This window comes from Oryctolagus cuniculus, chromosome 2 (assembly GCF_051225735.1).
Source record: "Oryctolagus cuniculus isolate XC-2025 breed Fujian yellow rabbit chromosome 2, ASM5122573v1, whole genome shotgun sequence".
In the NCBI taxonomy this organism is placed as follows: domain Eukaryota; kingdom Metazoa; phylum Chordata; class Mammalia; order Lagomorpha; family Leporidae; genus Oryctolagus; species Oryctolagus cuniculus.
Genome location: NC_142868.1, coordinates 199,051,634 through 199,077,457, shown reverse-complemented (window position 1 = coordinate 199,077,457; position 25,824 = coordinate 199,051,634). Strand labels below are relative to the sequence as shown.

General features: G+C 48.6%; 1 long non-coding RNA gene across 2 annotated transcripts; it reads left to right on the top strand.

The window, feature by feature from the left end:
* The first annotated feature begins 12,890 nt into the window (after positions 1–12,890).
* On the top strand, positions 12,891–19,760 carry LOC138848721 (uncharacterized). 2 transcript variants are annotated; one of them, XR_016229701.1, is made up of 2 exons: positions 12,891–13,196; positions 19,493–19,760. It is a non-coding gene; the product is annotated as an uncharacterized LOC138848721 (long non-coding RNA). The 2 variants fall into 2 exon arrangements; XR_011386817.2 differs by lacking the exon at positions 12,891–13,196 and adding an exon at positions 14,589–14,904.
* Positions 19,761–25,824: the final 6,064 nt, after the last annotated feature.

Below are 25,824 nucleotides of genomic sequence, written 5' to 3'. Positions count from 1 at the left end.
TTGCACCTTGTTCATAATCACCCTCTTTGCTATTTCAGCAGTCCAAGAAAAAAAAATTATCTACAAGACAGAAAGAAAAAGGAACTTCCCAAGTGAGCAAAGGCTGCTAGGAAAGAAGGGGTTATGCACTGCTGCCCAGGGTGGCTGTGATGGGGAGCTTAGCTCTTCATTTCTGAGGACAGCAAGGAAGAACTCGAAGATCTACATAAGAAAACATAGTGTTAATGCATAAAATCAGAAAAGTTCTAAATACAGAAATATCTAAGCTTTTATAATGAAAATAAAAATAAATAATTAACTTGAACATGACCCCCCCCCCCAAAAAAAAGACAGACCCAGAATAACCAATTTGAAAAATATTCAATCATTTTAATAATGTGATTTGGGCATTAAGCTGCTATTTTACTTTTAAGAAGATAAGCAAAGACCTTAGCAGTTACATTAGTGCCTGTTTAGACAATGAGATGCACACGCTCACGCATTGCTATGGCTTTGACAGTGGCGTACATCCAGAAACCACGTTGATGCGTGCACCTAGTGTCATAAACAGGTAAGTATTCTTATCCAGCACTTCCAGGCACTGAGGACAACAAATCAAAGGAGTTATCTGAGAATTACTTGTGAAATAGAAAAATAAAGAAGTCAACCTTATTTTTTCAAGATTCATTTACTGAAAGGCACAATGATAGTGAGCGAGAGGCAGAGAGGCCTCCCATCCTCCGGTTCCCTCCCACAAAGGACTGCAGCGTCCAGGCTGGGTCACCGTCCAGGTCTCCCAGCTGAGTGGCCGGGACCCGGGTCCTGGAGCTCCCATCTGCTGCCTCCCAGGCACAGCAGCAGGGGCCTCTGTCAGAAACAGAGCAGTAGAGACTCGAGCCAGCCCTCCGATGGAAGCTTAACCTGCTATCCCACAACGCCCACCCTCCAAATTTCTCATAGTGGTGCATGTTTAAATACATTTTGATCCATCTATATATTTATTTGTATCTATACCTATATCCATCTCTAAGTTACCCAGGAAAATATCACAGCAAACAATCAAAATGTCAATGATGGCTTTTAGAAATGGGTTAAGGGGCGCCGGATTCTGTCCCGGTTGCCCCTCTTCCAGGCCAGCTCTCTGCTGTGGCCAGGGAGTGCAGTGGAGGATGGCCCAAGTGCTTGGGCCCTGCACCCCATGGGAGACCAGGAGAAGCACCTGGCTCCTGCCATCGGATCAGCGCGGTGCGCCAGCCGCGGCGGCCATTGGAGGGTGAACCAACGGCAAAGGAAGACCTTTCTCTCTGTCTCTCTCTCTCACTGTCCACTCTGCCTGTCAAAAAAAAAAAAAAATGGGTTAAAGGTGCTGTAGAGCGTCTGCTTACATTTTTCTGTATTTTTCATGTTGTCTACAGTAAGCACATTTTGCGTCTATGAGCAGAAAAAAGTCCAGGGTACACAGTGCTTTTGAGGAGAGCAAACTCGGCCCAGACAGGCCTCGGCTGCATCCTGTCCTGAAACATCACATCCGAGCAACACTGGGTGCACACCTCTTAGTCCGAGGTCTCCCTGTCCCCCTAGCTTAGAAGAGGCACTGCCAGCACACCCACTCGCCTGCTGTGAGGGTGCCATGAGCCTCCCCCACAGGTATTCAGCATGTGCCAGACCCCTTCCCAGCCAACACTCTTGGAATAGTCCCAACAAATGCCATCGCAAGACCAAAGCAGCTTGCTTCCAGACCTGTCAGTTTTATCTCCCAGCCTCCTCTGCGTGCCCACAGCCGAGCGAGGGTCAAGCCCGCGGAATGCTGATCAGCCTTTTGAACACAAAACGTCCTGGGCGAGCTCTTCAAACTCTCCTAAGCATCTGGTAGGAAGGCACCGCGCTCCCGCGTCTGCCAAAACCTGCATCGCTGCCGGCAGTGTCTGCTCAAGGTGTTCAGGCAAAACTTGAACCAGAAAGATGTTACTTGGGAAGGCTGTTCCTGACTCACGTGGGTTTAGGGACCTGGAGATTAGAAGGAGGAGTGAGACCACATCGTCCAAACGTGAGGCAGCTCTGTCTGCAAACGAGATAGGAGCTGTGTCCCCCGGGCTAGGAGGCAGAATCAGAAGGCAGCAAGGAGAGAGCACAAATTTGAAAACAGAGTGAAATCTGTTGCTGGCCACCAGAGGAGGCTGACGTCATCCTGGCCGACTCTGGGGACAGTGACGGTGCCAGCAACGGAGGCCACGCGGCTTCTAATGAGACCAGGCCCAGTTGCAGCTCGGAAGAGAGGGAGAGCAAGCCAAATCTCACCCGCAGACGGCGGCAGCCTTAGCAGCTGGCGTGGGAGTTAATTCCAGGCGCAGCGAGTGGACCCAGGTGGAGGGGCACTTTGCCTCTTTCCCTTATGAGTAGAGAAAGAACGAACCGTCGTAGGGAGCACAGCCAAAGCTGCCTGGAAATTTTATTTCATCCTCTGGCAGGCTCCCTGGGGTAAGCGCAGTGGGAGGGACTGCCTGGGGACTTGGGGGATGTGGAGCAGTGACATCACGTCAGGGTGAGACTGTGCACAGCTCTGAAGGGTGGATTTCAGAGCCCACGTGGGCCTGGTTGTGGATCCAGGCTGTATTGCACTCAGCAAAGGACAATGTAGGTGATGTGAGCTCGTAAAAAGCGAGCGCCCCTTTGTAGCGCCTGCTCCTACCGGGGTGAGCGTGGTGGTGTAGAAGGTTCTACTGTTACTTGCACAACCAGCATCCCTTATCAGAGTGCTGGTTAGGGTCCCAGCTGCTCCACTTTTGATCCAGTTCCTGCTCATGTACCTGGGAAGGCAGCAGAAGATGGCCCAAGTGCTTAGGCTCCCGCCACCCCTGTGCGAGACCAGGATGGAGTTCCAGGCTGCTGGCTTTGGGCTGGCCCAGTCTTTGCTGTTGTGGCCAGTTGGGGAGTGAGCCAGCAAGCAGACAGAAGATCCCTCTCCCCCCACCTTTGTCTCTGCTGCTCTGTCTTTCAAATAAATATTCAAATAAATCGTTACAAAATTGTTGTGTAGGTCCAGAGCTCCTCTGCTTCTGATGATTACTCCAGCATGCAGTAGGGAGCTCTATATCACCTGTGTGGGGGGTGACGTGAGCCCCGTACCTGGACGTGCCCCAGAGAGGCTGCGGGCTGACTCCGGAGGGCTGGCAGAAGGGGCCCGGATCCAGGCCCATTCAAGCTGCATCCACTCCAATTCAAGAGGAGCCAGGGGCCGTCAGTGCGAGCACCATCCTTCACCTGGTGTTTGGAGCAGCAAACTCAGGGCAGGTCTCGGTCTCCCCGAGCCCCTCCACGAGTAACTTTGAAAAGCACAGTCCTAAGGTTGAGCCGTTCTGACAAATGTCAAAAGAGACGCGAGCGTTTCAGAAGGACGGGGAGAATAAGAAAATGAGCATATGTTGTGAGAGAAAATAGCTTCCCTGACAAGAACAAGGCCAAACCAAATGTGAGTAGGCAGACGGGAAGCGCGCTGGGGTGGGGGCGGGAGGCGCTCAGTGGCTCTGCCCAGGGCGCACCGGGAAGACCTGCTGCTGCCCCTCCCAGCCCAGGCGAGCACTGGCCCTGCGCTGCCCAGGGAGGCAAGAGGGCTGAGAACCTGGGCCCGCCTGTCCCACACGCTGAGGTTCAAGTTCAAGTGTGCGCAAACCTCAAGGCGGCACAACCACCTCCGGTTCTTTTTAAGCATCAGCGTGTCCAGCTTCCCGTCGTTCTTTCTGCTGGGTTTGTTTAATTCTATGTCTGGTGATTGTGTTGTGTGTTTAGGTGGAAACTCAGAGCAGCCAAAGGACACAGAGAAATAAGCCGCAGTCCCAGTCCAGAGAGCTAACACTGCCGCAGGGGCAGCCCTGCTTTTGACGAGAGAACCAAGGAGGGGCACTGGCTCAGTCAAGAGCAGGGCGTGGAGACACTTCATGTGCAGGTGACATGGAGGAGTTAGCAAGGCAGAAGCAGGGTGTTAATGGGGACGTGGGGCGGGAGACCAGGCGGTCCAAGGGCATTTAATGTAGAAAAACATGACTGCAGAAGTGCCAGGGTGACTCTTCCACCCGCAGGGAGGCAGAGATGAGTTCGGAAGCCACGCAGGGATCAGCCCTTGCAGGACCAGCAGTGGTTTGAACTTCACCCTGGCGGTGCTGGAGTCCTGCTGAAGAATGATTTACCTGCAACCACCAGAAGGCCCTGCTGGGGATGGGTGATAATTCTTCCTCCAGGAGTCCGTTGCCCCCAAGGGATGGAATGGGGGAGCACTTGCCCCAGGTGTGCTGCACGTAGACCATGGAGGGAGGAGTTTCCACGGCCCCGCTGGAGCTGGGCAGTTCCCCGCTGCGGGGTCCCAGGAAGAGAGCGGGCAGCACTTGGAAAGCACAGGTCTGGATTTCAGACCTGACTCCAAGCCTTGCCCTCGGCGTGCCCTTGCGTGAGTTGCAGAGTGCCTCTGAGTCTCATCACCTCATTTGCAGACAATGACCTGAGCCTCACTGGGTCTTGGGAAGGGGCATTAACATTGAATACCGGACCGGCACCGCGGCTCAACAGGCTAATCCTCCGCCTTGCGGCGCTGGCACACCGGATTCTAGTCCTGGTCAGGGCACCGGATTCTGTCCCAGTTGCCCCTCTTCCAGGCCAGCTCTCTGCTGTGGCCCGGGAGTGCAGTGGAGGATGGCCCAGGTGCTTGGGCCCTGCACCCCATGGGAGACCAGGAGAAGTACCTGGCACCTGCCATTGGATCAGCGCGGTGCACCGGCCGCGGCGGCCATTGGAGGGTGAACCAACGGCAAAGGAAGACCTTTCTCTCTGTCTCTCACTCTCACTGTCCACTCTGCCTGTCAAAAAAAAAAAAAAAAGATTGAATACCTGTAAGTGGCCAGCTCACAGCAATCCCTTGCTGATTAATGCTTGAATCTAATTCCAAAATGTCACCTAGAATGGCCATTTCTCTGCCAAATCTGAGCATGCCTGGACACAAGGTCTTACCCTCTTTCCTTTCTCACCCCTGGATTTCTTTGGCCCTGCACACACAGCTTCCTGCCCCTCCTCCCACCCCCTCCTTTCTTTCATCTCTCCCTCTGTTACACGTCTGTCTGGGAAATCCTGATGCTGCAGGGGGTTGCTGAGGTTAGTTCGTCTGGAAAAGCCAACTCCTTAAACCGAATCCCAGACTTGGCCAGACTGACAGGCGCCCGTAGGTGGTAGGAACATTGCCGCTGTCTGACTTTCCAACAGGGTCCAGGGAACCAAGCGTCAGCTCGGCTGCAAATGTGCCAGGAGGTGTTGCCTCTCCCTAAAGCAGCACAGCCTCCACGTGGCTCCCCCGTGGACGGAGGCGCCCATTTCTGGCTAAGGCACCCGTCCTCCCATTGCCATGCAGGTCCTGGAAGTGGATTGAGGACTGTCGTGGTTTCCGGTAAAGGTCCTAGTGTGTCTTCGTGTTGCCAGTCCTGTTGGCATCCCTCTGCCTCCTGCCTTATGCTTGGAGAGGGATGTAGGGAAAAGTGAATTCTCACGCCCAAGCCAGGCCTCGCTGGCACCCACTCTTCCACGGAGCCTTGTCACCACGCAATGTCTTTGTTGGTGGGGAAGCGTTTCTATGTATCTTACTGAGAACTCAGTGCAAACTGCATTGACCTTGGGTTTCTCTTTTCTTTCTTTCTCTCTTTCTTAGGGTGGTGCCAAACACATTTTCGGTTTCCTCTTTAACTGACAGGACCGACTACTTTCTCTCAACCTTACCCAAACTACCACATCCAGATAGAAGGGAAGGCTCAACACGATTTGGAAATGGAAGAGGCAGGGTGTTCACAGTGTGAACAAAGGTGTGCAGGCTGTGCCAGGCACTGTCAACACTCACGGCGTAAAGGAGAACCCAGACTCTGGGCTGGAGGGACTCAGTCCAACTCTGCCTCGGCGTCTCCCAAGTAACTCATTCTCATTCGTCAAATGGGAACAGAAACAGCCACTTCGCAGGTTTTTCATGAGGATCAAGGGAGGGGGGCGGCGCCATGGCTCACTAGGCTAATCCTCTGCCTTGCGGCGCCGGCACACGGGGTTCTAGTCCCAGTCGGGGCTCTGGATTCTGTCCCGGTTGCCCCTCTTCCAGGCCAGCTCTCTGCTGTGGCCCGGGAGTGCAGTGGAGGATGGCCCAAGTGCTTGGGCCCTGCACCCCATGGGAGACCAGGAGAAGCACCTGGCTCCTGCCATTGGATCAGCGCAGTGCGCCAGCCGCAGCGCACCGGCCACGGCAGCCATTGGAGGGTGAATCAACGGCAAAGGAAGACCTTTCTCTCTGTCTCTCTCTCTCTCTCACTGTCCACTCTGCCTGTCAAAAAAAAAAAAAAAAAGAAAAAAGAAAAAGAAAGAGAAAAAGAAAGAGAAAAAGAAAAAGGGAGGTAGTGAGACCTTGGAGAAACTAAACTCTTAGGAATGCCCCACCTCCTTCCCTTTCTCCAGCAAGACCCCCCTCCCAGCCTCAAACTCAGGGGCTCCAAATATTCTATAGTCTGGATAGTCTTAGGTCTTCACCCTTCCAAAGAACCTGGCAACATTTCTCCGGTCTGAAACTGAATATCCTCTTAGAATGTTCTGGAACTTTCCAGCATGGGAAGTATGCCCCACTTGTCCATGCACATGGCTCTGCAGGACACACACAAATGGCCACCAGGCTCTCCATCTCTCCACGGCCTCGGCTGTATGGAGCACGTGTCTCCTGGGAGGATGTGTGCCTCCCACTGTCCCCTGCGATGCTGCTCACCCCGGCCTCTGCAGCCCCTGTGTCTGCTGCTGCTGCCCCACTTGCCCTGCTGGGCACTGTCCAGCCGTTCACACCACATCTCAGCAGGCCAGCCAGGCTTGGAGACCAGTGGTGTCACCGTGCCCACCTCCACAGTGTGATTTTCCACTGCACCATTTCATGCCCAGCCGTGTTGATGGTAAAATAAGTAAATGTGGACTACTCCTGCCAAACTGACTCACGGTTTCACAACGTCCCTGCTTAATCTTCTATGGTTGGTCACAGCCTTGATACTGTCTCATTTCTCTGGCCCAACTGGGAGCTTGGAGGCTGAATTTCCTTTAAATGAAATAGTAGCCCTGATACTTGAAGGAGACTATCTTTACAAGAGAGGCAATACTGGACTACCAACAAAGAGGAATTTTAGATTGCCTACTTTTGACGGGCTTGTTAAGATGACACTGTCATTTAGTTTTTAAATAATCATGTATTTCTTGTTTCTTCAGCATAATTTAATTTTTAATGAAAAGCTATCTCGTACATTTTGAGTCTAATTTTCTTGCCGTTCAGGATACTTTTCTTTTTTTGGTAAAGATGTCTTAATCCATACGCATTCCTCTTACACTACAAGACTGTAATGTATTTGATCCATTTTCTTTCCTTTCCCGACAAGATATAGTTTCCTAAACTGAGTTGTTTTCATGATCATTCTGGGTTCTTTTGAAGAGTGCAGATTCCCCGGCCTGCTTCCAGCCCCACACAGCATCACTGTCTCTTGGAAGTGTGGTCACCGGCACTCACAGTCTCCTGCAGGATCCTGACCCGCCCGGTGCTACGTGGGGAGGAGAAGCTCCCAACTGGACATGCACATGGAATATGCGCGTCACCTGGGCTTTCTGGGCCAGCCTGAGATGCAAACGCTGATCTTGGCAAGCAAGAGATGCAGCTGCCCCAGATCTGCAAGTGAGCTGGTGACACTTCAGGGGTGAGAAAGGATTCCCTTGGACTAGACAGTGAGAGGGAGGAATGAAAGGGAATGCACTCTCTTGGAACCAGGTATTTAAAAACTGTTTAAGAAGAAAAGAGTTTTACCAATGTCAGATATTGTCACCAAGTAGGCTACTAACTGAGAAAGTGGACTTAACAGAGACTGGGGGTCCTGGTAAGAATTGCTCCTACAGCACAAAGAGCAGATTTGCAAGGATTTTGTAGTTTGAGGAGCAGAGATATAAGACTGTCACTGCAGGGTCTGCATTTTTCTCAAATATCCAAAATATTATGGTGTACTCTTGTGGGAAAGAGCCACAGAAAGGGGCAAAGGTTGGTATGGGAAGAGTAGAATTACCTAGTAATGATGTGAATAGTCAACAGGGACTATAACCTGACACATCCGTGGTTTCTCAAACAACACCAGCTTTGATGCAGACATGTATTAATTCAGACAGCATATCTTCGCAGTTCTGATTACATGATGCCGTTGACTTTTCATGGACATTATAAGATTTGGCTGTCCTCGGTGAGTGTGTGTAAGGCAGTCTAGAGGGTTAAATGCCCGGACAAGGAGGTAAAGCTTCCCTTAGACGAGGGAGAGGAGAAACCAGAGACTGAAGGACATGAGATGATGAGAGGTCCATGAGCTGCATTGCTAATAACATGTATAGTCGCTGATATCGCTACAGCCTGATTTTTCCAGACACTGTCACCCATCTCACAGGGAGCCACTGAGATTTGCTCGTGTTGGTTCTTGCTACTAGTTGGAGGATTAAAGGGAAAAGTGTTGCTCATCAATTCGAGGCTACAGCCAGACCTCCCTGCTCTGAAGCTGGCCTAGTGAGCATTAAGTGTCGCAGTGCTGAAGACGGAAGTTTGGGGTTCTTTCAGGGTCCCCCGCGGCAGCATCTTGGAGGAGAAGGTCACAACAGCTCCTGCACTGATGCTGGAGAGTCAGCGCCCAGCAGAGAGGATGGACTCCCAGCCGGACCCTGGGGGAGGGTGAATTTCTCACCTTCCGCGTGGAAACAAGCTCCGAGAGAGGTGACATTGCAGCCAGCAGAGCAAAGCAGACTCTTAGCTCTCCTTTGTGTTCTTACCACCTCCCCTGATCAATGGCAAGCCTGCGGCTCACGGGAGCAGGTGACTGCCTGGAGCTTTGATATGGCAGAGTCAAGCACCCGTGGGAATTCCTCTCATCACGCTGCAGAGTCTTCTCACCCCAGCAACATGCTCCTAATGCCATGTTCTTGCTATACTGATATGGTGTTCTTTTTTAATATTTATTTTATAAGTCATATGTACAGACAGAAGGAGAGACACAGGGAGATCTTCTATCTGTCAGTTTATTCCCCAGGTGGCCACAGTGGCCAGTGCTGGGCCAGGCCAAAGCCAGGATCCAGGAGCTTCATCCAGGTCTTCCCAAGTGAGTGGGCCACCATCTGCTGCTTTCCCAGGCCATTGGCAGGGTGCTGGATTGGAAGTGGAACAGACAGGACATGAACCAGTGCCCCTAAGGGATGCTGATGTTGAGTGTGATGGCTTTACCTGCTAGGTCACAACACTGGCCCCATATATAGTTTTCTTTGATTCGGGCTTCCTGTAAAATTAAGTGAAATCACCTCACTTTCTTGATTTTAGTCCATGCTAAACAAAATGTATTAAATAGTGAATGATTATTAAAGACTATTGTTTCTAGAATATCCAGGGGAGTACATGATGAGGTGGAAATACAGGCTTAGTAACAGAGATGTTTACTAGGAAAGTTTATTGGAAAGACATAGATATGCCAAGATCTGAACCTGGATACTGACTGAAGAAATAGAAAAAGTCAATGCAATAAAAGAGATTATGAAATTAATACACAAAAAATGAAGAGTCCAGGCTGCCTTAGATGCTTCCAGGCAGCTACCATAGTGCCCTCAGCACAGAAGTCAAGAGGGCTTGCGGGGCAGGTGGGGAGCCCCTGGCCCAGCCTTGGGGACACATCAGTTCCTGCGGCCACAGCACGGCCCTGGATCCAGCCTGTTGGCTCCCTGTGTCAGACGAGGGGACCAAACCGTGTTGATTTCTGCTTGTTCTTCCCCCCATTAAATATATGTGTATGTGTGTTATGTGGGCTTCAGGAGAAGCCCTACTTACCACTTACTACTTACTTCTGTCCTAGTAAGGCGGTCTAGGGGCAGAACGCCCAGACAAGGAGGTGAGGTTTCCCTCAGGTAAGGGACACAAGGTATCAGGGACTGAAAGCAGTGAGTGAGATGACGAGAATCCATGTGTTAGTGCTGCCGCTGCCACGGTTAGTACCTGGTATTCCTCCAGTATGTTCTTTCTAGAAAGCGTTTCCTATTGTTACAGGGAACTACTGGGATTGCACTGTGTTTGGTAGGCACACTTCTTCAGTGGACGGTAACAGGGTTATGAAGGGTAGAAATGACTTTAAAGTCACAAAATGACCTTAAAAGCAGTCATTTACACATACTGGGTAGTAGCATTCTTTAAGAAAAGGATCAGTATTGAAACCCTGCTTTGCTTTTGTAGAAGACCATATTAGCTGCCAACCAACGCAACTCAGTGCAGTAATCATGCTGTGACAGAAGTGCTGGAAGGACCACATGTGTCCGTCAAAGCCCCACCTTCCCTAATGTTGCTATCCCGACCGTTTTGCCGAGTGTTCAGTTCTGGGAAATCACCTGAGTTTTGTCTTTGTCTTCCAGAGTGTGTTGGTTTTCTTGTAATCTTGCCTGTTGGAAATGATGGAAATGAGTATGCTGCAAAACCCCCCCTCACTGACAGCACAGGCAGCCTCAGGAAGCATAGGAGGTCTTGAGAAGCTTATTTAGTATTCTGGAAATATCAAGAGCTCACACATTTTCTGCCCCATTGAATACACTTTTCCAAGAAGTTATGCCATCCGGTCTCTTGCTTGTAAGTCCAATGCTTGAATTTCCCCCGGGGAAGACGGGGCTCCACTCTGAGTGGGGTGACTTCCCACCGTGAGGCTATCACAGAGTGGAGCCATGGCCTGCTGGTCTCCAGAGGGGGCAGAGATGCGACAGCATCAAAGATGGAACTGGAAGTAGGATCAAGGCCACAGACTTATTTCCATATCAGAGCCTACAACCCAATGACATGAACTCTCTCTGTCTTTCTCCTTCCATAGACTCTTCAGCTGTCATTTTGGTGAAATAAATGGTCCCAGCACTGTGAGAGGTGGGCTGAGAGCTTGCATAGCTAAGCTATGTTTCCCAGAAAGGTCTTGAAGTGAGCAGGTGTCCTACGGCTGAGCCCTCACTCCCTGGGTGAGGGCGTCTCTGTGCAGACACTCGGCAGACGTTGGTCCCCGGCACCCAGTGATGAAACTTGGACCTGTGGAACACAGATGTCATTTCTGTTTCCTGGAAAAGAACAAAGGTGATGTCAGGTGGTTAGAGAGCACACGCTGGAGCCAGGCGGGTTTGGCCTAAAATGTAGACATTTAATAGATTTGCGACCCCGGAAATGATTTAACTCCCTTTGCTATCTGTTCCTTCACCCTCAGGGCACAAGAACCTGCTAAGCTGTTTTGCGTACAGAGTGGCATTTTCTCCAATTTTTGAGTATGCCAGAGGAGTCTTGTCACTTCTAGGTCACAAGGATCAAAAAAGGAAATTAGGCTGATCTGATGAACCATGTATTATTTTTTGGATAAAAACCAGGTGCTACACAACAAGTCCAGCAAAAAGGGATTTAGATGCCCTTGAATTTATAGATGGTTGTGAGGGTTGTGTGGTGTGTAGGTCTACCTGTGGGAGTCTGGGCATGTGTGTGCATGTGTGTGTTGTGTGTGCTGTCGTGTAGGCAGACAGGGGAGACTCTTGCTCCTTAGACAGAGGGAAGCACTCGGTGGGTGAGAACAACCTGCAGAAGGCATGCAGTGTCCCCAGGATAGCTGCGTTCCCCATGGGCACCTCTGCTCTGCGTGGGACTCGGGGGCCAGCCCTGAAAGTCTGGGGCTGGGGGCTAAGGCTGGGACTTAGGAGCTCTAAGAGGAAGCTGCCTGCACCTGCCGTAGCTTTGGGATGGCTGAGGCTGGAGTCCGGCGCTGACCCGGAGGTTCAAATCAAATGAAATCAAGCGCTGTAAGTCCATGCATTTCACTGCACACTCATTTTGGCCCGATTAAAAGAAAAACAACTTGGGCTGAAATCTGGATGAGTTTGATAGAACAGGATGCGCACAGGCTGCAAACTCTCTGAGCTGCCATTGTTTGATCTGAAAAACATCAGGGTGCTCCTTCCTGAAACCTGCCTTGCACTGTTGCCTCTTGTCGCAGCTGTACAAAGGTCAACTCTGCACCTCCTATAACCCGGCAAGGAACGTTTAACTAGCTGTCTTGGCTAAGATAGGGGTCGGAACCCAGACCGAGCTGACTCCGCTCACCCACTGATTCCCGCAGCACTTAGCTCCTTCTGTACCTAATTTCTGAGAAAATCAAGTGGAAAAGCCCGTTGTAAAGCAGAAGGCATTCCGTGATTTTGTGTCGCTGTTGCTACCCAAAGGGCTTTTCTCACTGCAAATAAGGAGGAGGAACCCTGCACCCCAGTGTTGGGGCTCTTGGAGCAGCCGCTAGGGCAACGGTCTCAGCCTCCAAGGCTCCCCTTCTCAAAGCCCTGTGCAGCTTCCACCGGGGCTGCCTTTGAAGGTGTGGTCAGGTGACAGCTCCGGGAACTTTCCGCTCCTCTGCCCTTGTTTCAAGAGTTTGACACTCAGAAGAGTGACGCCAGCAGCTGGGGAGAAGTACCGGCACATTTGCAAGATGCTGCGTGCGGAGTTTTTTTTTTTTTTTTTTTTTCTCCCTTTCCCCCGAAATGCAGAGCGAGTGCAGTGTGACTAATTACACCAGCGAGGAAAGCAGAAGCTCTCGAGTGAAAGTATTTTGGTAATCATGTTTACTGCGGGTAAAGTACGTCTGCATTAAATAAGTCAAAACACAGAGCGCCACGTTTGGAACGGCTCTGTGAGCACTGCCAGGACAGAGTTAGATGCAGAAATGATAGAATGTCCAAGTCGAACACCGTAAGAGAAGATCAACCATCTGCTTCAGCTAACTCAGATCCACTTGAAAATGCTAATCGTATGGCAGCGGGATGATTAAACTGCATTAAAAACAACTTCTTCGGGAAGGGATGTGTGCATCGTTCAGCAAGCCTGGGCTGCCGCAGATGGGGGACTGCGGCCGTCAGGGTGGGAGCCCACCCCGGGTCCTGAAAGGCTCCAGGCCTCCTCAGACCCCTCCTCACCGTTGTTCACAGAAGGGAGCAGTGCGAGCAGAACCGAATGCTGCCTCCCAGCCCCGTTATGGCAGGGCCTGTGCACTGTCTCGTGGGAAAATGCCATCTGATCATTACCTTCATCACAGCCACGTCGAGGACGGCCAAGACGGGACCTGTGACCGTCCCGAGGCAGGCACAGCTCCTCGGTGTCTGGGAAAGAGGTGAGGAGAGATGCAACTCACACACACAACTGTGGACACACTAACGCACACTCACAGACACACACTCAGAGTCATACACACAAATGTATAGACACTAACACACACACAGACACTCACCTATACAGATTCACACACACAAATGTACAGACACACTAACACACACAGACACACACTCATACAGATTCACACACACAACTGTGGACACACTAACGCACACTCACAGATATATACTCAGAGTCACACACACAAATGTACAGACACACTAACACACACAAACACTCATACAGAGTCACACACACAACTGTAGACACACTAACGCACACTCACAGACACACACTCATACAGTCACACACACAAATGTATAGACACACTAACACACACACAGACACTCACCTATACAGATTCACACACACAAATGTACAGACACACACTAACACACACACAGATGGACACACACTCATACAGATTCATACACACAACTGTAGACACACTAACACACACTCACAGACACACATACAGGGTCACACACAATGGTAGACACACTAACGCACACTCACATACACACACTCATACAGTCACACACACAAATGTACAGACATACTAACGCACACACATGGACACTCACTTATACAGATTCACACACACAAATATACAGACACACACTAACACACACAGACACACACATACAGATTCGCACAAACAAATGTACAGACACACACTCACACACAGGTACACACACCCATACAGATTCACACACACACTCCACAGGCGCCCTGGTCAGATAGGAGGCAGGCAAAGACCTTGGCACAGGCTTCCAGACAAGACATGACTTCACTTCTCAGTGTCAGTGGGGATGATGTCACTGACGATACAATGAGAGAGACAAGCATGCACTGTGTTTTTGGGGATTCACTGAGTGACTGTGGTTTTCATGTAATCCCATACAACCCTCTGAGGCTATACCTTAGCAGCCCAGGGCTCCGTCACAAAGCTCCGACAGCGTCCATTTATTTTCCCGCAGCTCTGCAGGGAGAAGCCATGATGACGGAGTCAGAGAGTGGGCTCCTCCCGAGACAACGGGGAAGGGTCTGCTCCAGGGGGAGCCTCACTCCTTGTCTTGTAGGGCCGTCCTCATCATCTTCCCTCTGCACCTGTGTGTGCCAGCCCCCTTTCTGAGAACACCCTAGAGCTGGGCCGAGGGCCTCCTGTGGACTTGATCTCTCTGAGAGGCCTCCACTCCAGCTGGGGCCACATTGTGAGGTACTCAGCACCTGGGGTTGGCAGGAACATCACTGGTTATGTTGTCACTGTCACTCCCATGCCAGGGACCAGGGGCCAGAGGCTCAGAGAAGGTCACTGATGAGCTCATGGTCGCAGACCCAGGAAGAGGCAGAACCTGCCGGAAGCCACAGGGCAAACAGACAGGCCCTATCTCTGGGCAGATCCTGGAAGATGTTCCCTCCTCCACAACTCCCCCTGGGGGAAGCCGGCAGGAAGCCACTGTCCAAAGTCTTAGCCCAGAGCTTGGACTTGACCCAGGGGCTCCAGAGTAGAAGAATGTTCTGGCTCTGAGCCAGTTCCGTGCTCATGAGTGTCACGGGAGAGAAGGGGCTCAAGCCTGCTGAGAGGCCAAGAAACCATTCCAGCCTCCACTGGGGAGAGGAGATGCCTGCAAATACAAGCCACGGACTCAGGTGACCGGAATCAGGTACAGGCAAGTTCCTGGGAGGGAGAGGCTTGAGGAGGGAGGAGCAGGGAGACCAGGCACTGGACCCTACAGCTGTAACGTGGAAGACACACAGCCGTCACGGTTGCTGGTGAGAAACGGAACAAGGGCCCGAGCGTGCACCATGCGTCTGGCCAGGAGCATCACCTGGTGGGGCATCGTGTTCCTCCTCACTGCACTGAGCGTTTAAGGCCAAGTAAAGCAGACACAGAGACCAGGGTCTGTCTCCTGAAGAGGAGGTGGGATGTGCATAAGCTGCTCTTAGGGCTGAGTTTGCATCCGGACTGGCCTCACCTGCCGGTTATGAGGCCCTGGGGAGGCGAGTGGGCTCTCTGAGTGCCAGTCTCTGGGTCTGCTGTAATGCTGCCCGTGGGGGTTGTGATAGTGCAGGGAGACAGCCCCCTGCAGGCACGAGATCTCCATGGACGGCACGGATGGCTCAGCAAGTGCCTGAGCACTGCAAGTGGCTATGAAGGGAGGCGACAGAGAGAGAGAGAGGGAGGGAGAGGGAGAGGGAGAGAGAAAGGGAGAGACATAGAGGGAGAGGGAGAAAGAAAGGGAGAGGGAGAGAGAGAGAGAGGGAGAGAGAGAGAGAGGGAGAGGGAGAAAGAGAGGGAGAGGGAGAGGGAGAGAATTACATACTTATCTTTTTTTTTTTTAATTTTTGGCAGGCAGAGTGGACAGTGAGAGAGAGAGAGACAGAGAGAAAGGTCTTCCTTTTGCTGTTGGTTCACCCTCCAATGGCCGCTGCGGCCGGCGCATAGTGCTGATCCGAAGGCAGGAGCCAGGTGCTTCTCCTGGTCTCCCATGGGGTACAGGGCCCAAGCACTTGGGCCATCCTCCACTGCACTCCCTGGCCACAGCAGAGAGCTGGCCTGGAAGAGGGGCAACCGGGGACAGAATCTGGCGCCCTGACCGGGACTAGAACCTGGTGTGCCGGCTCTGCAAGGTGGAGAATTAGCCTAGTGAGCCACAGCGCCTGCCGAGAATTACATACTTATCACGAGGGCTCTCTGAAGAAGATGCCGTGCTATGAGGTACAGAGAGGACCTCCCCAGTCATAACTTGTAGGAGAAATACCTGGATGCAAAGGGCTCTGGTGGAACTGGGAGCTCTTGGAAGGATGAGCTGAGACGTAGCTGTCACATTCCCCCACGGGGCGATGGCAGGGTTCTGCAGAAACCACAGCAGGAGTCCTTAAAACCAGTGATGAGAATAACAGGACGAGAAAGCTTGGGGGCGTGACATTTATCCGCTCCTAACATGGGGTGTTCACAGCGTTATTGCCAACCAGGTAAACGACTCCCGGGTGCGGCCCAGGCCCATTAGGACCACCTGGAAAACTATCCTAGCTTCAAGCTGATTGGAGAAGCATAACGGTGCCAGTATCAGTGCTGGCCTATAGAGTTAGTGTTGCTCTGAATTAGCCACACCCCTTCTGCCTGCCCTTTAAAAGGTGTGCATGGTCATCAATAAACGGACGTGGTCACTGAAACTTGTCTCCAGTGCTTCTAGCCGAAGAACGCCAATCCCGCAGTGCACAGGCCTCCCGGGTTGAGCCCACATTTGGGGAGTGAACCAGTGGGTGAATGTCATCTGTCGTCTGTCTCTCTGCCTTTCAAATAAAATAAAAATAAATTACTTTTAAAAATAAGGCTTAATGTGGCCCAGAAATTCTCAACCCATGATTCAGATAGTATTAAATTGAGTAATCTTGAAGGTTTCTTTTCCCAGGAGTCATCATTCCTTATGTACAAAATTAAAAAAAAAAAAAAAGCTGTCAAAAGAGTTAGACATTTGGAGGAGGGAAGAGTGGAGAAGAAAGTCAGATGTCATCTGTGGCTACAATAAAACAGCTTGTTTTTTACTGGAAAGTCAGAGCTATAAAAATCTAAAGGTTCATAGGAGAAAATTTCTGTTATAATATTATGACAAAACAGTGCGACAAAATTATACATACACAAAGTCATGCTTAAAAATAAAACATTGTGGACCCTGCTGTTTCACCCATCGTCTGCGTTCACCCATTCCCCCTGGATGAGCAGTAGGAGAAGGCTGGGCTAGAAGCAGAGGAGCAAGGACTTGAACCAGGCACTCTGATATGGGATGTGGGGCATCCCAAGGGGAGCGTCACAGGGGACAGTATTCTGGGACAGCTTTTCCTCTTAAGACCTGGAATATATCTCTGATGAGAAGTCAGCCATGGGTCCAATTGGAGATCCTCTGGAAGTAATCTGGTGTTTCCATGATGCACATTTTAGAATCTTTTCTTTCTGTTTCACTGTGGAGAGTTTGACTACAGGGTGTCGTGGTGAAGGTCTTTCCTGGTCACGTTTGTTAGGAGTTCTGTGAGCTTCCTGTCCTTGGACATCCCTTTCTTTCCCCAAATTAGGGAAGCTTTCTGTAATTATTTCACTAAAAAGGCCCTCTAATCAATTCTTTCTTTCCACACCTTCAGGAAATCCTAAGAGCCATATGATGGGCCATTTGATAGTATCCCATAGATCTCCAACACTGCTTTTCAGTTTTCTAATTTCTTCTTTTTTTTTTTTTTTTTGTCTGACTGTAAAATTTCCAGAGATTTTTCTTCTCAGATAATCTTTCTTCTGTCTCACTGAGTCTGTTGCTAAGGCTTTCCACTGCTTTTTAAATTTGATCTATTGACTTCTTCATTTCCAATATTTCATTCTGGTTTCCTTTTAAAATCTCAATTTCATGAGAAAAATTTTCTTTCATGTCATGTACAGATTTCTTTAGTTCCTAGATTTGCTTCTGATTACTTCTAAGTAACCCTACAAGCAGTTTTTTAAATTCCGTGTCTGGTATTTCTTCAGTCTCTTCATTTTCAGATTCTAGTGTTGAAGTGTTGATGTGTTCTTTTGGGGGAACCATGTTGTCTTCCTTATTCTTGTTTCCTGAATTTCTGTGCTGATTTTTAGGCATGTGTGGGGTGCTTTTTGCCTTACTTTTTTCCTTGTGATGACTTTTATCTTTGGACTATGCCTCTGGGGATTAACGAAGCCTCTGCTCTTTAATGAATACTCTGAACTGTGTTCTGGGTGTGGCCAGGGAGCCCTGTTCCATGCTCCAGGTGAGGGCAGTGTCCAAGGTGATTCCCAAATTGAGTATAGTAAATCTCTCCTCTTCTCTCTCTCTTTCTCTCTCTCTCTCTCTCTCATCAAAGGGGAATTTTGTTCATCTCTGTTGTCTTAGTCTCATGCTCACCTCCTCTCCTCCAAAGAGAGCAATGCCTGGGCGCCAGCCCCAGTGGGTACAGATTCACCCACACTGCCACAAGAACCACACAAAGGATCCACGCAGTCCTCGGTGTGAGCACGGATCCCGAAGCAGGGACCCTTACCAGGGAATCGAGGAGCCCCAAGTGTGTAAAAGTGCCCCAGGACTGCCCAACGACCCAGCCACACCCTGCGCCCTCAAACAGCCATAGTTTACACAGTCCCAGAACACAAGGCTCCCACAGTCACGAGCACCCAGCTCCCTGTCAATTCTCCCAGCCAGACTCAGGCATCTCCTTCTGTTTGGTTGCTGGGCACATGGCCATGAGCTGGTACAGCTGTTATGTATGTTAAAAATGGCACCCCCTCCCCAGTCTCGGCTAGATACAGGACACTGGTGCCAGGTAGTCATGAAGAAATGTGGCCCCCCATTTTTATCTCTAGGTTGGCAGTCCACAGGGCTCTGATAGCAAATTTTAACACACCAGAGGTAACCAATACATTGATTTGTACTACCAAGCTGGCCAATTTGAGAACAGATGTAAAAGTCTCCTGCAGGCATCCTATGTGTTTGTGGGTAAGTTTGGGTCACAATTGTCATTGCAGGGAGAGACCCCAAGTCTGCACTGGCCTCAGAGGACTGAGTCCTCTCCAAGGCTGAGTGTTTCCTGGGGTCCAAGTGTACTGGGCACTGCTGCAGCTGTGGGGGGTGTCTTCCTCAGGACTGGGCGAAGCCTGTGACTTATGTCCTTGCCGTTTTCTTATCATCTGTGCAGTAATAGGGGACAGTATGAATGCCTTTGGGTGACTGTGTCTCCCTTTAAGTAGTCTGGGAACTCTAAATGACTTATTTTTCTTTGCTGGTTTCATTTCAGCCTGGCTTGATTGGTTTTGCTACATGTCTAGTGTTTAGATTGATGACTTGGCTATGAGAACAGTTAGACATAGTGGATTTACTATAAGAGAATTAGGTATTGCTGACAATTGGCTTAATTTTAACATAAAATTTTCTCCTTTGTATTTTAATGTATTGAAACAGATTCATAAAGAAAGTCCTAAGAATACAAGGCAGACGTTAAAAATGATCATTGCAACCACTTTTCCACAAGAATCAAATATTTTAATCTTCTACAATCATAACAAAGTGCCAGGATAAATTAGATGTCAGCAATCACACTGAGCTATCATCCATAACCCCAGTTTCAACTGTGCCAAAACAATCTCATTTTGTAATTGCTTGATATTATAAGAAAATGTTATAAATTTGAGCTCATAAAATATATTTGTATGAAGGAAACATTAATTTCGCTTTTCATCTGCTTTGTATTTGACAGATCTACCTAAGAGCTCATTTGGACACAGAAGCTTCCTTTCTGAAAGTTTGGAAAGTGTTAGCGTGAGTGACAACCACAGTCATCACACCCATGCGACTCTTCAGCACTCAAAGCTGAAACTGCTGATGTTGCAACCAGGTTGCCGTTGCTTCCCAGAATCCGCGTTCTAGTTAATCATTGACTGCTTTGAGATTCTCCCATGCTGTACAAGTTATTTTTAACTGTATGAGGATTCGGGGTTTTCCCTGGGAAATAACCCACTTGCTCATTACTTTTGGTGTTGCTCGTGGTGTCGGAAGTCACAGTGTGACAGATGTCGCGAAGGTCTACCTGGCCCAGGCAAATGGAAGTGAAATTCTCACCTCCTGGAAACCAGCTTGTCAAGGGGATTTGCCACTTTTCTAGCCTTCACTTTCAAGGTAGCAAAGTCAAATTCTCAAATCTGAAGGCTGCGTAAGTATTCCAACAGAGAGAACATAGGTTGCTTCTCCATTACCATGACTTTCAGGGTTTCATAGTCCCAATCCATTTCAGTGAAGGTAGCCTCTGCCCCAGCAAGGGCACTGGGAAGTGTAGGCGTCCCTTTTCCTCACCATGTTTCAGAGTGGGTTGAATGAATTTCACTTTGAAAGAAAGACTGGATCAAGAAATTATAAAGGGGGGGGGGGGGTTCCAAGATGGCAGACTAGTGACAGGGTGGTCCGATTTTAGCTGGGTGAAATCAATGTTTAAAAAGATGGCGATAGGGCCGGCACTGTGGCTCACTAGGCTAATCCTCTGCCTGCGGCACTGGCACCCCGGGTTCTAGTCCCGGTTCAGGCGCTGGATTCTGTCCCGGTTGCTCCTCTTCCAGGCCAGCTCTCTACTGTGGCCCGGGAGTGCAGTGGAGGATGGCCCAAGTCCTTGGGCCCTGCACCCCATGGGAGACCAGGATAAGTACCTGGCTCCTGCCATTGGATCAGCGCGGTGCGCTGGCCGCAGCACGCCAGCCTCAGCGGCCATTGGAGGGTGAACCAAGGGCAAAAGGAAGACCTTTCTCTCTGTCTCTCTCTCTCACTGTCCACTCTGCCTGTCAAAAAAAAAAAAAAAAGATGGCGATAGTGCACTCTCGGATGAAAGTTGTAGGTGGAATTGCAGTGAGAGGTCCTGCGAAAGCCATAGAAATGGCCCAGACCTGCACAGAAATTGCAGACATGCAACAACATGCAATGAAACAGTAAAAGAACCAGCAGCTTGGATGTGGGGAAGAAGGCACCTGCCCTGGAAAACCAGGTGAGATTGAACTGCACGGGCCCGTGCCACTGTTGACACAGTGGGAGGGAGAGCTTAGCGAACTGCACCTTTTTGATTCCAGCCTGGATCCCTCAGGACAGTGGGACGAATGTTCACCTAGGGTTGGGGGAAGCAGCGTGTCTCTCACTCTGCCCTTCCCACCCGCTACAATGATGACCTACAGCCAGTAGTGGGAGGGCTGACACCTTTTTTGGACGTAGGTAGTGGTTGCTCCAGTTGGTGTGCATGCGTCCAGCAGTTATGGGGGTCGCCCTCTACCCAGTTGGTGGGGACAATCGCAGCAGTTCAAGAACACCTGTCGGGGAGGGTCCACCATGCAAGATGCGCCCACCCAGAAGCAGGAGGGGAGGGGGAGCTATCCCTACAGAAGCGAAATGGCAGCTGTGGGACTCTCCTATGCACCCAGCACAACTGTGAAGCACGGCTGAGGCTGGCAGGTGTTGTGCGTGCCTGTGATCCAGAGATCTTACCAGAGAGAAAAACCCACCTTCTCCACCAACACTGAATCTGGTTGGAAAGATCCGGGCTGGAACACAGACAGCAGCTCTGGGGACACCTCAGTCTCCCTGCAGACAGGATGGGCTAGCGGAGTGGAGTGGCTTCACCATCACTCCTTGACCCTGAGAGCCCTGAGAGCTGACTGAGAAAACACGGTGACTGCGTGAGAAGAGGCAGGGTGTGGCTAGTTCTGGGTAATCATGCAGTGCTGCTGCACACTCTCAGAGCTCCTTGGTTGCCTACAGCAGCTCATAGTAGAGGGAACTGTGCTCACAGGAAGGGCGGTGCAGATCATATGTGTGGTCATACGGTGGTGTTGATGGGTGTTGAGCACGCTGGGGACTAACACCTGGGCATTCCTCAGCTTGGCAGAGGAGGGGTGGTCGTACCAACAGAGGTGATCATTCCTATCCATCCAGTTAACCAGAGGAGAGCTACCACACCCAACTTGGGTGTTACCCTCTGGTCAGTGGTCACTCTATCCTGGAGCACTGACCAGAGCTCCCTGGCCACACCCACCACACACTTCCTGGTATTCACTGAAAGTGTAGATATTCCACTAAGCCAAAGAGGCATAGCTAAGATAAAAGCCATCAGAGAAAAATTCTACAAATGCCTAAAAATAAATGCAGATATTCAAGAAACAATAATAAGGAAGACACTATGACCGCCCTCCCACCAAAATAACACAACAACACTTCAATGTTAGAATGTAAAGATGGGCTGGCGCTGCGGCTCACTAGGCTAATCCTCCACCTGCGGCGCTGGCACACCGGGTTCTAGTCCCAGTCGGGGAACCGGATTCTGTCCCGGTTGCCCCTCTTCCAGGCCAGCTCTCTGCTGTGGCCCAGGAGTGCAGTGGAGGATGGCCCAAGTGTTAGGGCCCTGCACCCCATGGGAGACCAGGAGAAGCACCTGGCTCCTGCTATCGGATCAGTGTGGTGCGCCGGCCGCAGCGCGCTGGCCGCGGCGACCATTGGAGGGTGAACCACCGGCAAAGGAAGACCTTTCTCTCTGTCTCTCTCTCTCACTGTCCACTCTGCCTGTCAAAAAAAAAAAAAAAAAAAAAAAAGAATGTAAAGATGAATCAATTGACAAAATGCCAGCAATGGAATTCAAAAATTAATCATAGGATTACTCAAAAGCACTCAGAAACAAAGGCATGTACTAAAGAAAACTATAAATGATATGAGTGAAAATTTCTCCCATGAAATTGAGATTTCTTTTTAGAAACCAAAATGAAATACTAAAAATGAATAATTCAATAGAGCAAATAAAAATACAATGGAAAGCCTTAACAACAGAGTTGGTGAAGTAGAAGAAAGAACATCTGGGCTAGAAGACATATCTCTGGAAATTTTAGAGTCTGAATAAAAACAAGAAGGAGAAATCAAAAAGCTTAAAAACAGCATTGAAGATATATGGGAAACAATCAAAGAACCCAACATATAGGTCTTAGGAATGCCTGAAGGTGTGGAAAGAGAGACTAAAAGACAAGCTTAGTGAAATAATTACAGAAAACTTTTCTAATTTGGAATAATGAAAGGAGTGTTCAACTATAGGAAGTACATAGAATGCCTAATAGATATGACCAGAAAAGATCTTCAAAACTATACACTGCCGTCAAACTCTCCACAGTAAAACATAAAGATTCTAAAATGTGCATGAGAGAAACACCAGATTACTTTCAGAGGATTTCCAATTAGACTGACAGCTGACTTCTCATCAGAAACCCACAGGCTAGAAGACAATGGCAAGATATAGTCCAAGTCTTAAGAGGAAAAGATTGTCAACTTTAGAATACTGTTCCCTGCAAAGCTCTGTTTATGAATGAAGGTGAAATAAAGACTTTCCATAACAAACAGAAATTGAAAGAATCTGTCACCAAATATCCAGCCTTACACAAGTTGCTGAAGGATGTGCTACACACAGAAACATAGAAACATGGTCATCACTATGAAAGGAAGTAAAAGCAGAAGATCTCCCAGTAAAAGTACAAGGAAAATCCAAATTAAATGATAGGAATATTCATGGAAAAATGGCAGGGTCAAGTAATTACTTATCAGTAGTCACCTTGAATGTAAATGTCCTCAACTCTCCAGTTAAAAGATACAGACCAGCTGAATGGATTAAAAACCAGACCCAGGGGGCTGGCATCATGGCACAGTAGGTTAATCCTCTGCCTGTGGTGCTGGCATCCCATATGGGCACCTATTCTAGTCCAGGTTGCTCCTCTTCCAGTCCAGCTCTCTGCTATGGCCTGGGAAAGTAGTAGGAGATGGCCCAAGTCCTTGGGCCCCTGCACCCAAGTGGGAGACCGGGAAGAAGCACCTGACTCCTGGCTTCAGATCGGCACAGCTCCAGCCGTTTTGGCTATCTGGGGAGTGAATCAACAGAAGGAAGACCTTTCTCTCTGTCTCTACCTCTCACTGTCTGTAACTCTACCTCTAAATAAATAAATAAAATCTTAAAAAAACCCAGACCCAACTATTAGCTGTCTACAAGAAACACACCTCATCCACAAAGATACACACAGACTGGTAGTGAAAGAATGGAAAAAAATATTCCATGCTAAGGGGAAAAAAGGTCAGGTGCAGTCATTCAAATGCCATACAAAATGGACTTTAACACAAAAACCATTAAAAGAGACAAAAAAGTACAAACACTATGTAATGATTAAGGGATCAATACAATAGGAAGATGTCACTATAATAAATGTATATGCACCTAATTACAGGGAATATGGCTATTTAAAAGAAATTTTAATGGATCTAAAGGAAGACACAGACTACAATACAATAATAGTGGGGGACTTCAACATCCCAAGTGCAGCAATGTACAAATCAACCAGATAGAAAATTAGCAAAAAGAAACAACAGAGTTAATCAACACTATAGACCAAATGGACCTAACAGATATCTACAGAACTTTTTATCCTACAGATGCAGGACACATGTTCTTCTCACCAGTGCATGGAACTTTCTCTAGGATTGACCACATGCTAGGCCATGAAGCAAGTCTCAGCAAATTAAAAAAAATCAAAATCATACCGTGTATCTTCTCTGACCACAATGGAATGGAGCTGGAAATTAGCAACTCAGGAATCTCTAGAACATAAGCAAACCTATGGAGATTGAACAACATGCTTCTGAATGAGCCATGGGTCATTGAAGAAATCAAAAAATGTCTGGAAACAAATGAAGATGACAATGCAACATATCAAAACTAATGGGATATACCAAAAGCAGTGCCAAGAGGAAAGTTTATAGCAACTGGTGCCTACATCAAGAAATTTCAATGGCACCAAATAGATGAGCTATCAATGCATCTCAAGGACCTAGAAAAAACAATAACAAACCAAACCCCAAACTAGTAGGAGAAAATAAATAATTAAAACTAAGGAAGAAATAAACAAAATTGAATCCAAAAAAATGTACAAAAGATCAGTGAAATGAAGAGCTGTTTTTTTTGAAAAAAAAAAATTGGCACACCATTGGCCCAACTAACTCTCCCCCCCAAAAAAAGAGAGAGAACACCCAAATCAGCAAACTTAGAGATGAAAAAGAAGTGCTCCAAAGATACCACAGAAATAAAAGGAATCATCAGGAATTACTACAAAGAACTATATGCGACAAATCATGAAACTTAGAAGAAATGGATAGATTCCTGGACACATATAACCTTCCTAAATTGAGTCAATGAAGACATAGGGCACTTAAACAGACCCATAACCAATATGGAGATTGAATCAGTAATAAAGACCTTTCCAACAAAGAAAAGCCCAGTCCCGAAGCCTTCACTGCTGAATTCTACCAGACATTTAAAGAATTAATTCCAATTCTTCTCAAGCTAATGAAAGCAACTGAAAGGGAGGGAATCCTCTCAGACTCCTTCTATGAAGCCAGCATCACCTTAATTCCTAAGCCAGAAACGGAGAAAGAGAAAGAAAACTATAGACCAATATCCCTGATGAACACAGATGCCAAAATCTTCAACAAAGCACTAGCCAATCAAACCCAACAATGCAGCAGAAAGATCATTCACCTGGACCAAGTGGGATTTATTCCTAGTATGTAGGGATGGTTCAACATCTGAAAACCAATAAATGTGATAAACCACATTAACAAGCTGAAGACCAAAAACCATATGATTATCTCAATAAATTCAGAGAAGGCTTTTGACAAAATTCAACACCCCTTTATGATGAAAGTCTTAAGAAAATTGGATATAGAAGATAATTTCCTCAACATATTCAAAGCAGTCTATAACAAACCCACAGCCAGCATCCTACTGAATGGGAAAAGTTGGAGATATTCTCATTAAGATTCAGAACCAGAGAAGAATTCCCATTCTCAGCATAGTTATTTTAATATAGTCCTGAAAGATTTAACCAGAGCTATCAGGCAAGACAAAGAAATCAAATGGATACAAATAAGGAAGAAAGAAGTAAAACGACTCCTATTTGCTGATGACATGATTCTATATATTGGGAACCCAGAAGACTACATGAAGAGAAAATTAGAGCTCATAAAAGAGTTTGA